A 16,605-nucleotide genomic window follows, 5' to 3' on the forward strand; every position below is an offset into this window, starting at 1 on the left:
TGAAGAGCGAGCGGCTCCTGCCAGCAACTCCCAGCGCCCCAGTCATCCAGCTGGCGGTGCCGCCGCAGCCCGGGGAGCAGCCTTTTTGCTTCCCCCGCTTCTTTCCCTCTTTTTCTCGCTCCTTCTTTCCTCCAGCTATCCAGAGGACAGATTATTGCAGCCCCGAGGAGCGGCAGGCGCAGTTCCTCCGTAAAGTTCTGCCGTAGTTTCCTAATCTAAGCTGTATTTTTTCTAAGCACATCTTTACAAACCGCCCCCATATTACCTTTCTCGCTCTCCCCCTTCCAGTTTCTCTTTATAACCACTAACTAAAACAGCTGGGAAGAAGCAATCAAACATTGCTTTATCTTTATAAAAATACAGAAATTGCCTACTAAAAATCCCATTTTTACTTTGAATGAAAGCCATTCAGTACAGTATAATTTTGCAAGCTAATGAGCCGGTATTACAGGCAAGTGTTTCGTATAATATGTTGTGGGAGAAATGAAAATGTCCTTGAAGTGACATCATTTAAAACTGACTGTCACAAATGAAAAAAAAAGTCATATATTCCAAAACAAGAGGATCTGAGCCCAAACTTCATTTCCAAGAACGAGCTGTGTTTTATTAATTTGCAGTTGAATTATGAATCACTGGAGGCTCTAAATGGATGGAATGAACCAAATGCCCCATTTAAAGAAAAAGAAAGATCTTTATCGCCAAACTTTTAATTTTCATTTGAGTGTGGTTAATTACAGTGAAAGAGAGAAGAAGGAAGCAGAGAAAGGATTTTCCTTTCCTTGAAGGTTCCTGCCTTCTCCTCAGTACAAAGTTACATGTTTACATTTAGGAAAATAGCCTATTCTGAATTGTTTCTGAACAGCTGACAGCCTTGACAAGGAACTCAAAAAAAAAAAAAGATACCCCCAGGAACTGCTTCAGGACAGTTTCCTGGGAAGTTAACACTTTGTTACCAAAACGAAGAAGGAGGAAGGAGGAGAGGTTGTCTTTTAAAATATAAACTCTTCCTGCTGTTCTTCCTACTGGAAGAAAGGGGTAGGGGGCGGAAAGAACAGCTTTGGCAACAGAGACCTCTGATTTTTCTGTTGTTGTTAAGGCTGTTGTTGGCTGGCTGGCTGGTGTTTTCTGGTTGTGCTGGGTTCTGACATCATTGCAAGTTACTTGGCAGTCAGGGCCCTTCCCCAGCCAACTTCTGACCCAGAAAGCTGTGCCTGCTTTACTGGCATCCAATCATTCCGTATTTTCTCCATCAAGGAAGCAAACCCTGCTGCAGGCAGAGGGCTCTGTGCACTGAATGAAGATGCAAGGTGACCAGTGGTTTGATGAGGAATCAAATTGCCACCCACCTCTCCAGAAAGCTCATGAGTTGTCCTGTGTCTGCTGCAGCAGCAAACAGAAAAAAGCTCAATCCTCTAGATTCCTGAATTCTTTGCTGAAATTAGTGACGGACAACTCGCCAAAGTGCCACCCTAGAGCCCTAGACTGAGTTCCTAAACCCATGAATGAAAACATTTCAGGTTGCAGAAGGGTATGGGGATGGGTGACTTCAAGCCAAAAATTAGACATGTTTTCAGTTTCAATATCAGTCTGGACCTTAGAGCCAATCCCTGTGTTGGGTGTGCTGGGGGGATCAGAGTTCAGGAAGAGGACAAGTCACTGGTGTCAAAGAATGACCCTTCACCTTTGGTCAGGATGGAAATAATTTTAATTTATTAAGGAGTCATCAGGAAAATGACACTCTTTTTATTCCGATTTTAGTGGGAAGAATTGTAAGGAAACTGCTCATTCTTTACGCCGTTTATTAGCATCTGGCCCTTTCGGTTGATTTTAGACACTTTTAACCTGTTATCCCTGTTTACTTCTTTAGTCCGCTGCCCCTCCGCAGCCATCATCTTATACTCTAGGTCAGCCGTGGGCAAACTACGGCCCGCGGGCCGGATCCGCCCGTTTGAAATGAATAAAACTAAAAAAGAAAAGACCGCACCCTTTTATGTAATGATGTTTACTTTGAATTTATATTAGTTCACACAAACACTCCATCCATGCTTTTGTTCCGGCCCTCCGGTCCAGTTTAAGAACCCATTGTGGCCCTCGAGTCAAAAAGTTTGCCCACCCCTGGTCTAGGTAGTTTCCTGCGAAGTTGCATGCTTCATGTCTCCATGCCTTCACTTGTGGTATGATTTCTGGGATTCTCCTTCACCATGACTTGATGCCCTTTAAATCCTGCTTTTCTTGACTTTTAACAAAAATTTTGCTGAGGTGTCAAAATTTCCTTCATCCCACTACCTTTGGGATGGGTTTAAGCACCTCTCTTCTGTACCCTTAAGTAACTTACCAAATTAAAGGGAAAATACATGTTCAGGATGTTTTCCCTACTGGCTGCTTCTTACCTGTAGGGATCATGCCCTATTTACCTGCACAGCACCAGTGCCTAGCCCAGTGCCTGGTATTTAATGGGCACTCAGTAAATACTTGTTGAAGAGATCTGGTCATGGAACCCACAACTACTTCACATTCTTTTATGTGCCAAACCAGAGAGTATGGTCTCTATGTTGCATGCTCCTTCAGAGTAGGGTTTTATTCACCTGCATCCCCAGAGCAAGCATAGTACCTGTGTAAGGATGTTTGTTGAGTGAGTGAATGATGAAGGGAGGGGAGGAAGATATTTGGCTCTTTCTGTACTCAGAAAGAATACTTAAAGGGTTCAATGATGTAAATGGTTAATAACTATGCTTTATAGTGTTATCTTCATACATCTCTCATCACTGATAAGTGGTAACCTAATTTACAATCTATTTTTTAAAATTTACTTTAGCCCTAGCTGGTTTGGCTCAGTGGATAGAGCATCAGCCTGGGAACTGTAAGGTCCCAAGTTCGATTCTGGTCAAGGGCACATTTCCGGGTTGTGGGCTCGATCCCCAGTGCGGGGGCTTGCAGGAGGCAGCCGATCAATGATTCTCTCTCATCATTGATGTTTCTATCCCTCTCTCCCTCTTCCTTCTTCTCTGAAATCAATAAAAATATATTTTAAAAAAATTACTTTAGGAGTAAAATTCAGAAGTTTATTTCTATGTTTTAGTTCAAATCTAGTTTTTGTTTTTTTGTTTTTAAAATTTATTTTAGAGAGAGAAAAGGAGAGAGAGGGAGAGATCAATCGGCTGCCTCCCACATGCACCCTGGCCAGGGATTGAATCCTAAACATAGGTATTTGCCCTGACCTGCAATTGAACCCACCACCTTTTGGTGCATGGTACGATGCTACAACCAACTGAGCTACACTGGCAAGGGCTTTAACCTACTCTTAAGAATAAAAGCTATCTGAAAGTTATAGAAAATCTGTGTGTAATAGTCAATGAAAGCTTATCAATCATCAGAGAGTACCACTCTTTAACTATTACAGTTATTAAATGAAGAACCTAATGCTAAGGTATGTGCTATACTCTATCTTAAGCATTTTACAAATATTAACTCACAACAAGTCTGTGAGGTAAGTACTATTATTATCTTCATTTTCCAGAAGAGGAAAACTGACGTTTAGAGAGTTTAAAGGACTGCCTAAGGCAACAGGTAACTAAGCAGGATCTGAACCCTACCTCTTACTTGGTTGTAATAATACTTTTAATAGTGAGGTCACAGTTATTGGCAGAAGGCTTTGGAACATAGGACAGCCTGGATTAAAATTCAGACACCTCCTCTCAGGATAATTTATTCAACTACACTGCGTGTCAGTCTTCTCATCTGTGAAACAAGGATGATACCAATGCTTCAGATGTCTTTCATGAAGACAATGTGATAACGCATGTAAAGTGTTTAGCATCTTACCTAGAACACAGAAAGCACTGAATCAACATTAGCCAACATTCTTACATATGCCCTGAAGGCCATGCAATCTGGGAATTCTGCAGAATTAGATTAGAAACTTAATCCAGCTTCACATTAAATGTGAGATTTAAAATAAAAGTACATAGTATGCAATGGGTTTGCAATAAATTTTTGTTGCATTCCATCTCCTTCATTTCCTCATCTATGTGCATGTGTTTATTAATTCAGATATGCTATTCACTATCCAGTTGTTGATATAAAATAACATTTGTCTGAATTTTAATAAATAATACAGCTTGAATAACACAGCTTAGGACGCAGAATTTCATGTTTTAAAATAAGAAGATAGAGGTATTGAAATTATAAAGGTAGCTACAGCTTCTATGATCACTTTAATTTGAAGAGCACATACAGCATTCCTTGCGTTTGCACATTATAGCAAGTGCTTTTGTGGCAAGGGATTGCTTTAAAAACTAATCTAAGCTCTCTGTGACATGATAAATCATTAATAATATAGACCCAAATCTCGGCATCTGCATGGGCACAGCTGGCCTCCTTGTGTCAATAGTCTGCATATGAAAGTGACTCTGCCAAGATATTTCACTTTAATGAAAAATATTTATCATGGTAAATCTTCAACCTCAAGAGTTTACTGACATAATTCATTTCTATTATTATGTACTGTGATAGTATACCACCACAGCTAGGTTTATGTTTGGAATGATAAAAATGTGCTTTTTTAGTCATTTTGATTACTCTCCCTTAGCATGAATAATTTTTGCTGTACTCTCTGAGTAAAGGGAATGCACCATGCATTTACAGAAATAATAAATCAGTTACTTGTCTAATTTTGCTAATGATTCTGCAGGTGCCACTTTGTGGAAGGACACTGAATGCTCACGCCGAATAAAAAGAGGTAAGCTCCCCCACCCCCATCAGAAACAGCAAACAGCCTTCAATAACACAAGCTCTTTTGAAAACAGACAAGAGATAGGAATGCTATCACCATTTTATCAAAGATCTTTTGAACAAACAGAAGCAAAATAAAATTTTTGGAGGGAGAATCAAATAAAAAGATGATAACTCAGCTGGATTGCTTAATTGTACTTCAATGTACTTTGGGGAGAAATACTTATGATTTAGGGATGCCAGCTTACATCCCAACAGATGTAAATTCCTTACAGGCGTCTCTCCACAAATTTACAGTAACCAAGCCTTTGACCTTGAAGAACTGGGGCTGAATAGTATCTATTATACAGTCTTAACAAAGAAGAAAGAGAAATAAAATAACCAAAGTGGTAGAGAATGACAACTTTTTATCTGTTTTTTAAAAATGCTTTAAAATTTGTTTTTAAAAACAAAACTCCCTCCCTAATCTTTTTTTTTTTTTGACCCCTTGCTTAGAGGTCAACTTCTAGAGGCTCCGAGTAGAGGGAAAGGGCAGAGAGTGGATCTGGTGAAGCAAGTGAAAACTCACTCTGTAATTTTAGTTTGATCCTCATAGACACTAGGTAGTAGGGACCCTAATTTTTTTTGCTTAAGCCACTGTTAAAATTCAAATCAAAAAAGGGAGAAGAAACTAACTGGGTACCTATTGCATCCAGATACTGACTAGCCACAATAGTGTCACTAAATTCTTACCACAGCTCTTGGAAACAGGCATTGTTCAAAAATAAAGAAACCAGGTTTAAGTTAACCATCTTAGCAGGGGTTTCAGCCCTAGTAGATGAAGGAGTTGAGTGTCTAATACAGGCCTGTTTGGCTCTCATCCTTATTTTCTTTCTAGGACACCATGTTATGAAAAATGAAAAGAGTATAGGTTTGAAAAAATGTTTTGGATAACACAGAAAATAAAAACATTAAAAAACCCACAAGTAGATGCTTGAAACTAGGTTAAAAATGTACTTCGATTTCAAATCTGTGATAATTTTTGCTTGTCCCATACAAAGTAGTGTCAGGAACTCTGCAATGGGATTTATAGCATAGTTTAAATCCCTGTACATTATATGCATTCTATTATGCACCTCTGAATCACTTATAAATAACTAGAGGCCCGATGCATAAAAATTTGTGCACTGGGGGGGGGGGGAGGGGTCCCTCAGCCCGGTCTGCGCCCTCTCGCAGTCCGGGACCCCTCGGCGGATGTCCACCTACTGGCTTAGGCCCGCTCCCTGGAGGATTGGGCCTAAGCTGGCAGTCAAACATCCCTCTGACAGCCCGGAAGCCCTCAGGGGATGTCCGACTAACAGCATGGGGAATGGGCCTAAGCCGTTAGTCTGACATTCTTAGTGCTGCTTCAGAGGCAGGAGAGGCTCCCGCCACCGCCGCTGCGATGGCTAGCCATGAGCCAGCTTCTGGGCTGAGCAGCGCTCCCCCTCTGGAAGCACACTGACTACCAGGGGGAAGCTTCTGCATTGAGCATCTGCTCCCTGGTGGTCAGTGTGCGTCACAGTGACCAGTAGTTCCTGGTCGTTCCCCCATTAGGGTCAATTTGCATATTGCTCTTTTATTATATAGGATAAGAGAAAGGATCCAATTAACAGCATGCATATTTTTATTAAAATAAACTTTATTAGTTCAGCTATAAATGTTGCAATTAATGTTTAGGACCATACAACTGCACCTTTCACAAAAAGTAAAACAAAAACACCCTAATCACTGAATGCTGTACATATAAGAACAACTGAACTATGGTTATAGAGCCAATTCATTGCCAGAAACCACTAGTGCCACCAATTGGTTAAAAAAAGAGATAGAAAATAAGATTCTGGGTAATTTATGTCTTTTTAAATAAAGGAACACAAAGAATATATATTTTTTTCTTCCCTGTGTCTTTTTCAGGTAGGATGTTTACTATTATGGACATCTTTTTAATATTGAATATATTAGATTCATTTAAAAAAAAAACTACACTGCTAATATGCAAGGAATTGGAGAGTGGTTTGGGGGACAGGAAGAAGTTGACATTCTGGGATAAAAATCAGTAGCATTAATTATAGGAATTGTCTAACGTCCTAAGTGCCCTATGGAGCTGTGATGAAGTGGCAAGGCCCAGCAGCACATGGGAAGATACATGTAGCCAACAATGCTTAAATCTGGGTCGGGTTATGATGCCACTGAGTCAGCAACATCACAAATGAGGTGACAGACAGTAATGCTCTCTCTTCCAGCCCCAGTAACAGGGGTTTCATTTATGCCCCAGGCTCGGAAGGAATCTACAGTTTGTCTAACCTTTGGTTGGTTCCACAAAGTGGTCTGCTCAAGTTCTCCTTGTCCCCAGATCTCTTTGGTCTTTGAACCAAGAACCTACCATCAGTTGACAATCAACAAATAAAAACACTTAAGGCCTGTACATTTTTATAACAGACTTTCTTACCAGGTTGGCCCTCGCGACCAAGTTAGCTTTAAACATTATCTGAGCCACTTAACTGTCTTCCAGAAACAATTCCTCCTCCATGGCTGTCTCCTAAAGCGTGAATTGTGATGTGTGCTGAACACTCTCTCCAAACTCATCTTCTTAAGGAAAGCTTTAAAAAAGAGCCTCGCAGAGTTTGCCATTGTCTGTAATTTGTATTTCAATTACAAAGCTCAAGGAAGAGCCTTCCTGCAAAATCCAGAAAGGTCCAGAATGACTGTTTAGAGGTTTTTAACAGCCTCACACGTCTGTTAAATTGGAGCATTTCCATGTAACAGTTGTATTATACTTTTAAAAACTTATTGCATCTGATCTGTACACATACACAGGGTGTGTGTGTGTGTGTGTGTGTGTGTGTGTGTGTGTGTGTTTTCGCGTGCGCGCACATGCATATATTCCTCTAAGAGTTCTTGTTTAAAAGCTTTGTGGGTTCTCTGCTATATTAAAATCTTTGAAATTGTGCTCATAAAGTACCCCAATATGTTCTGAATTCCTGGGTCATAATTATAGAATAAACAAACTCATTTCTCATCAAAATTTTTAATTAAGAATTCCAGTTATGCAATTATTTGCTAATGAATAATATCTACTCAGTACCAAAGCATACTATTAAAGGTGTTTACTCAAAAGCATGTTTTATAAAGATAGTTTTTATGGGTCAGTTTCTCATTTTTAAGTTATCAACCTTATATTAAAATAAGAGGAAACTGTGTATCTCCCATTTTATTGAAATGTGTGAGGATTCAGGAGACAAGGATAGTCTATAATTTCTGGAAATAAATTTAATATTAAAGTCTAATTAGTCATGATTTCGGCTCCTCATAAATATCAAGCTACTGAATTCAGTGATTTAACTGTACTTAGGTCATTTGGTGAGGCTACCTGGTTGTCCATTCATTGGCTAGGCTTCCCCTGGAGAAAGGGGGCGGTGGAGGCAATGATTTGTGGTTTTCCTGTGCTTTTGAAAAACTACTCCAGTCTAAGCTACTGGTTCCTTAAATATATTCATGGTCCCCATGTAATAAGGGAATAATCCATTTGCCTGCTTCTGATTTATTTGCCGTCTTTTATGTTGATGAACAAAAAATATAAGTAAATGAACAAATATGTAATCCATTTCTGCTACCAGGTAATTGTGCTGCCTATAGAAGGAGGGTATTTCTAGAAATTGCAAACAAAGTTAACCCTTTCAAGCTTAACCACTAGAAACATATAAGGGCTGAGAGAGACTATCTTCAGAAATGGTTTCTCTGAGAGACAGTGAGTTCCAAGGGAGCGGACCTTCCAGATCAAACCAGGCATTACAAAATCAAATCAAGGGGACGAGGAGGTATTCCCCCCATAGGAATGCAGCTAAAGTGGAAGCGGGCAGGATCATTCACTCATTCATCCTTGCATACATTCACTTCACCGTTTGTTATTAATAGCAGTAATCTGCTTTGTGTAAAGCACTGCGCAAAGATAAATGAGAAATACCTTGCATTTAGACAGCAACTGAAAGTTCGAATGGCAGTTTTATCAATCAGAGTCCTGGCGGGGAACAGATGGCACATTGACTTGGGTAATTTTCCGAGCCCTTAATAAAGGGGCTGTTTGCTGAGGTGTGGACAGCGTGCAGGGAGACCACAAGGGAGAGTTACCCCAGGGCCTGACTACCCCTGGGACTAAAGGAGCCAGAGGAGAAAGCAATTAGCAGAACCTGGAGATGTAGAGGTGATGGTGGAGAGGAACCCCTTGCTTAGAGGTCAACTTCTAGAGGCCCCGAGTAGAGGGAAAGGACAGAGAGTGGACCTGGTGAAGCAAGTGAAAACTCACTCTGTAATTTTAGTTTGATTCTCATAGAACACTAGGTAGTAGGGACCCTAATTTTGCAAATGAGAAAACTGCAACTAGGCGATTTGCTTGTTATAACTTAGCTACAGAGCAGAACCAGACCTTGAACTCCTGAAACTTGAGTTCAGGCCCTGTGCCTATCACACCGTCTCCCTACGCCCTCTCCTTTGGACTTCCTTATGACACTTGCCTCACCACATTGCATGTTATTATCGACCAGACGCAGCTTCATGAGACCGAGAACTAGGTCTTTGTATCATTAGTGTCTAGAATAGCAGCGGGGACAGGAACGCTAGAGATACCTGATCGGTGGAATAATGAGTGAGAGAGTGTGCAACCTCTGACAGATCTGCCAGAGGCTAACTTCATAAGTGGCAGAGTGCTGCAGATGCTAAATCCAGAGATGCAGGGAAAAAGCTAGGGACAGAAAGGGGGGGAAAGAATAGTAGTGTGGGCTGTAAAAGACTTCGTGATGAAGGGGGCACACGAGCTGAGCCAAGCACACTGAAAGGCAAGTGTCCAAGGTAGAGGAATACAACCAAGTTATTGTGGGCTGAGGGGACAGCAACGGCAGGAGAGGGTGGGAGGGCCTGGTGTAGCCGGGCATGATTGACGTTCCTAGGGGCAAGTAGTAGGAGATGTGACAGGAAGGACAGGGTATAATCACTGTACGGAATTTCTGAATTGACATTTGCTGGAGTTTGAATGTTTTTCTTGGGGTGTTTAGAAGCCACAGACTTTTGAGGGAAAGATGATCATAAACTAGGCTGTGCTTTTGAGAAGCAATACTCATGCTGGAGGGAGAATTTGGTTGGAGAAGCAGGAAGTTTCCGAAGTAAGGATGCAGGAGTCAGGCCAGAAGACGGCTCCCGTGGTGGTGGAATCGATAGAAACATAGGAATATACAGCAGAGACAAGCAGAGCGGGCTGGTGTTTGAATGCCAGCGGGGGCAGAGGAGATTTTTCTATGTGTCTTAGTCTGGCAGAGTTTGAGAAAAGTTGAATCATTATAGGAGATGGAGGCACAGGAGGTGGGGCGGGTTTGCAGGGGGCATAATTGAGTTTGGTTTTGGATAAGTGGAGCTGAAAGTGTTGGTATGGTGTCCATGGGGGGATGCCCTGCAGCAAAATAGGGAATCATTATTATATTTACAGCCAGTGGACAGGAGAAACTTTCTATCTTCCAGAGAAACACCCAAATCTAAATGAGCCAAAGACACACAAGAAAGTAAGGGGAAACTAGCTTTCATCAAATGGCCGAGGTGAGCTTGCATGACTCTGAAGCCTCATGTGCTTGGAAACAGTGACCTGAGAAGCTTTAATCCTTCCCTTTCCCGGACCGTTTCATCCAACACGGAAACCATACAGTGAAGGAGCATGGAGTTATTCCCATTCCTTCCTCGTGTCTCACAAACACAGGAATCGTAGATCTGGCAACTCATTACAATTTATTTAATTCCTGTTTTAAAAGAATATTTTTATTGATTTCAGACAGGAAGGGAGAGGGAGAGAGAGAGAAACATCAAGGATGAGAGAGAATCATTGATCAGCTGCCTACTGCAGGCCCCACACTGAGGATGGAGCCTGCAACCCCGGCATGTGCCTTCACTGGGAATCGAACCGTGACCTCCTATGACCTCCTAGTTCATAGTTTGAAGCTCAACCACCGAGCCACGCCAGCCGGGCTGGGCTATCTAATTCCTTTTTAAGCCGGTGGGGTTCAGTGATAACTTTTCAGACTGATACTTTTCAGAAAATGCTGATAATTGCTTTTAAAATGTTTCGTGAAACTATCCAAAATCATGGTTTTAGAAGTGTTAAGAAAATCTTCATCTTAGTGTGGTGTTGATGAGAAAAATGCTGAAAAAATAATTTACTTAAGGCATTATCACTCCATGTAAAATTAGGCATCCTTCCACTCTGATTATCAATCTTTGCTGCTAAAGTCTAGATGAACTTCGAGAAATACAGTTCAGTGCTTCTCCTCCCAATTATCTTAAGCAACATGAACGGTGCCATTTTTCTTGATTTGAAATGTTAACATGAAATATAATAGAGAGTGGATCATTTCAGAGTAAGAAATCACATCTTGACAGCCAGATGATAAAATGTTATAACAATAAAGATTAGATCGCTTCCAATTCTCTTTATAAAAAATTCTGGGGGAAAAACAGAGTCTGATTTTAATTCTTCAAGCATAGTTTTCCTTTTTATTTAGAAAAAGAAAGTATATAAAAAGAGTGTCGGGACCAAGTGCATGATGATGTTATTTAATGGTCAGGTGAGCTTTGAAGTAGCAGTACTTCACAGATAATTTATAATGGAATAGGTATAGGGTTAGAAAAATGGCCACTTTGTTATTTCTTATGGTGGTTCATTTCTTCATTTATATTGTGTAGGCCATTTAAAAACATATAGTGTTCTCCTGCTATTTAAGGGAGAAAGAGAGAAGGGAGAAAGAGGCAGAAAAAAAGAATGACAGAGTGAAAGGGAAAGAGGACAAATGAGAAACCTAATTAAATTTAATGGCACATTTCCAAGAAAAGATAAAGTCTTTAACAACATCTGCAGTTTCAATTTTCAAACTGTAGGTACTTAGATTGGTAGGAATTTACTCCCCCCCCCCTTTTGTTTTATTATTTGCCATTAATGGAAAGAGAAATAAAATAAATATAAGTATTTGTTAATTCCTTGCAAACCACTTCGAATTATACAGAATGCCATGGAATTTATGCTTAATTACATGAGCAACCTTTGTATTAAAAATATCATTTTATTACCCTCTATAAACATTTTATGGATCCATTTAGTTTATGGTTAAGTTAAGAGGAAATGAAAGGCAGGGATAAACTACAAAGGATTTTTTCCTCATCTTTTAAACTGACTTCATTAGAACCATAACTCAGTGCTACGTATATCTGAGCAATTCAAGAGTAGCGATGGGGCAACTCCACACTTGTATTATTCCGTCAAATGTTGAAAAAGTGGTGTTTAGCTTTTGATGAATATTTAATATGCCAGAGAGCTCTCAAGGCTCCACTTTAGCAGTGAGATCTGGAGCAGTTTTCAGCAGAGACTGAATTGCTGATCTGGCCTCCAGAGCTCTCTCTACCACTTTTCTTCCTCTGATATTCCTCAGGCTGCAGAGAGGTGGAAAAACACAGCATCCTGTTGCTCAAACAGCCACCAATGTGTGCTTGGTGAGTGAAGTAGATGAGGCAAAGGGCTCTGGGATTGAGGCAGTCCCCACTCTGGAGGAGGCGAAGGAGCAGGTTCCTTGGGTGTGAGGCCACGGGAGTTTGGCTGTCCAGCAAAGGTCTGACTCCCTGGTGACGGCCGTAAGCCCTGAGGACTTGATAGAAAGCCAACATTTTTCATGCCACAGCATAGAATGTGGCCTTGATTTGAGCACCTCCTCCCTTGCCTCTTGGTCAGCACAAGTCAACATGGGACAAGAATGCAGGGCCTTCGCAGAAGACTGGTTTTAGGTGATCCTGCAATTCAGAGGGACTGGAAAAGTACTGGTGGGGATGGCCTGGTGTGATTAACAGGTGATTTTCTGATTGAATTGGGAAAGGGGGAACTCTGGGGTAAAAAATTATGGAAGAATGAATTTTAGAACTCTATGCTAAAGATTATGAAATTATTAAGTCATATGTTATTCGATTGTTTTATTAGGGTAAGTGCAAAGAGCACAGATTTTGTTTTGGCTTAGCTTTGGTATTCTAACAATTCTAAGTTTCAGTTTTGTCTTCTGTAATAGTTGACATAATATTTAACTGAGATTATTGCTAGGAGTAAAGCAATTCATATTTATGAAAACATTATATACATTTTTATAGTATAGAACCCTATATTGAGCTTAGATATTACTAAAGTCCAGTGACCAACCTGATGGCCCTATAAGAACCACTCGGAGTGCTTTGTTAAGTGGTAAGTGCCACACCTGCCTGTTTCCCTTCGCCTCTAGTGTGCTTCCTCTCTTACTGAGTTCCACTGCTTTAGTAATCCATCGCTAGACATGTCCCCTAAGTTCTTCAGAGCAATAAGAATGGTTAAAGTAACCGCCTTCTAACAGTGAGTGCGAAAGCTGGGGCCATATTTCTATCCCTAGTGCTTAGGACAGTGCCCAGCTACATACATATTTATTGAATAGACAGGTTGAGAGACAGGTAACACAGAGATCACCAATGCATTTCTATTACTACAATACATCTTTTAAAACAAAGTTAAAATAAGGCAATTCTTTAACATGATCAACATATAAACTGCTCATATCAAAATCCAATATAATTCTTAGTGGTGAAATATAGAATTCTTCTTTTAAAAAAAAGCCATGGATAACAATCATCAGTTTCTACTATTATACACCATGATTTTGAATGTGCTGGTCAAAACAGTAATTCAAGAAAGTAAAATATAGTTAGAAATAATAGAAAGAAAGAGGCCCACATTATAAATTTTTTAGAAAGAATGAAAGTTTACCAAGGTTAATAGTTTATAAAACAATGCCAGAATTACTAGCTTTTCTATATGCCAGATACCACAGAAATATGATTGCAACACATAATGGGGAAAATACCACATTCACAAAGGCAGATTAAACATAGATCACTTGAGGATAAACTTAGAAAGAAGTATGCTAGATAGGCTAGAAGAGGTCAATGGGGGGAAAGGGAGACATATGTAATGCTTTCAACAATAAATATTAATAAAAATACCTATAAAAATGTGCTAGACATTTATCAAGAAAACTATAATGCTCTTTAGAGGAACATAAAAAAAGATAAATAAAGAATCAGATTTCATTCTTATATGAAAAGTCTCAATGTGATAAATATGTCCATAATCTCTAAATTATTCTTTAAATAGTGTAACTGTAATTAAGTTCTCAATGCTTTTTTCCCTTGTGAGAGTATTTATGACTGCTTTACAAAAACCATTTAGAACTGTAATTGTAATATATGACTAGTTTGAATAGTTCTGGATAGAGAAGGTAACGTATTTAAAAGCTACAACAAATAAGTGATGTAGACAGAAGCATCTAAGTCAATGGAACAGAGTACAGGGATAAACACAAATTTTTATATAAAAGTTAAAGTCATCTTCATATGCAAATCATAATATAAATATGGTAGCACTTCAAGCAACTTGGAAAAGACAAATAATTAAATAACCAAGTTGAAACAACTGGTTATCCATTTTAGAAAAAAAGCTAGAATCCTATTTCATACTTCATTGTCCACCAAAAAGTAAATTTCTAATGAATCAAACATCAACATTTTCAAAAGAGATTATAAGTACAAGTGATTATTTCCACAAACCTAAAGTAGGGAAAGAATTTCTAAATATGACACAAAACCAAAAATAACAGAGAAAAAGACTGATATATATTTACTCTAAAAATGTAAAATTTATATATAGTGAAAAACAATAAAAATTGAAAACACCAATTTAAAACCATTTGCAATATAAGAACAAAAAGCTTATTCTTTTAAAGATAACAGTATGCAATTCAGGGACTTTTAGTATGTTTATAGAATTGTGCTTCCACCATAATCTAATTCCATTATGTTCTCATCACCCCCAAAAGAAACCTTGTACCCATCAGCATCCTTCCCTTGCTCCTGGCAACCACTAATCTCCTGTTTGTCTCTATAGATTTGTCTATTCTGGACATTTCATACAAATGGAAAGTTTTCAAGGTAAATCTATATTGTATCATGTATCAGTACTTTATTCTTTTTATGGCTGAATAATATTCCTTTGTATGAATATACATTTGTTTATTCATGCAGCAGCTCACAGACATTTGGGTTGCTTTAAGTTTTGGCTACTGTGAATAATACTGCTATGAACTTTTATATACAAAATTTTGTATGGACATATGTTTTCTTTTCTCTTGGGTATATACCTAGGAGTAGAATTGCTATGATAACTCTATACTTATTTTGTTGAGGGCGTGCCAAACTATTTTCCACATGGCTGCACAATTTTATATTTCTACCAGCAATGTAAGAGGGTTCTAATTTTTTTATATTTTCACCAAAACTTGCTATGACCTGCTTTTTGAATATGTACATCGTAGTGGGTGTGCAGTAATATTGCATTGTGGTATCACTTTACTTTTTCTAGTGAGTGAAGATTTTGAACGTGTTTTAATGTGCTGACTAGGCATTTGTATATTTTCTTTGAAGAATTGTCCATTCAAATTCTTTGCTTATTTTAAAATTGGGTTATTTGCCTTTTTATTAATGCATCATAAGAAGACTTTATATACTATGGATAAAAGTCCCTTATAAACCCAGCCTGTGTGGCTCAGTGGTTGAGCATTGACCCAGTTCGATGAGGTCACAGTTCAATTCCTGGTCAGGGCAGGGGTGTGCAGGAGACAGCTGATGAAAGATTCTCTCTCATCACTGATGTTTCTATCTCTCTCTACATTTCCCTTCCTTTCTTTGAAAAAAAATAAGTAAAATGTATTTTAAAAAAAGAATCATCTTTTATGAATTCAAGTTTAAAAGAATAAATAAAAATTAAAAAATAAAATTAAAAAGTCCCTTACCAGAACTATGATTTGCAAATGTTTCCTCTCATTCCATGGGTTGTCTTTTCACTTTCTTGACGGTGTCCTCTGTAGCACAAAAGTTTTAAAATTAAATGAAGTCTAATTTATTTTGTATTTTGTTGCTTGCACTTTTAGTGTCATATCTAAGAAACTATTGCCTAACCCAAAGTCACAAGGCTTTACTCCCATGTTTTCTTCTAAGAATATAATAATTTTAGCTTTTGCAAATAGGGCTATAATCCATTTTGAGTTAATTTTATATGGTGTGAGGTAGAGCTCCTAATTCATCCTTTTACATACATAAGGACTAATATTCTTAATATATTAAGTGTACTTCAATAAGAAAAAGTACAGATATATCAATAATAAAATTGGGCAAATGATATTGAGTAGATAATTTCAACCAATCGATCTGTAAAAATATATCAACTTCAAATAGCAATCAAAATGAAAGTTAAAACAGTTATTATTTACATTCAGTAAGGTTGGCATTAGTTTAAAAGATTCATAAAATCCAATGTTGAGGATGTATGGGGATGTAAGCATCCATGAACATTGGTGGGAGCAATTTGGGACTATGTGTCTGAATGTAAGATGTCCTTATGCTTTTAACTAGAAGGTCCATTTCTGTGAGTTAATTCTTTAAACAAGAATTAAGCAAATGCACATAATGTATGCATACTTAGGGCTATCTACACTAATAAAAGAGAAACATGGTAATTAGCATACGACCGCTACCCTTCCCATTGGCTAATCAGCATATCCTTATGCAAATTAACTGTCAGCCAAGATGGCGGCCGGCAGCCATGCACTGAAGCGAACAGGGAGGCTTGCTTGTTCCAGTGACTGTGGACTCCAACGTTCCCCGCCTCACTTGCCGGCCTCTCAGCTGCAACTCTAAGCAACTATGTACTATGTTGCAAATATAGAAGCTAAACAAAACCCCAGAAACCGGCTTTCAGTCAGC

The 16,605-nt window shown here is 38.8% G+C and overlaps 1 protein-coding gene across 1 annotated transcript in view; it reads right to left on the reverse strand.

Annotated features, from left to right (window-relative positions):
- Positions 1–16,605, reverse strand: part of SEMA6D (sema domain, transmembrane domain (TM), and cytoplasmic domain, (semaphorin) 6D) — a 365,068-nt gene that overhangs the window by 57,575 nt on the left and 290,888 nt on the right. The window lies entirely within an intron of this gene.

Source organism: Myotis brandtii, unplaced genomic scaffold, assembly GCF_000412655.1.
Source record: "Myotis brandtii unplaced genomic scaffold, ASM41265v1 scaffold521, whole genome shotgun sequence".
In the NCBI taxonomy this organism is placed as follows: domain Eukaryota; kingdom Metazoa; phylum Chordata; class Mammalia; order Chiroptera; family Vespertilionidae; genus Myotis; species Myotis brandtii.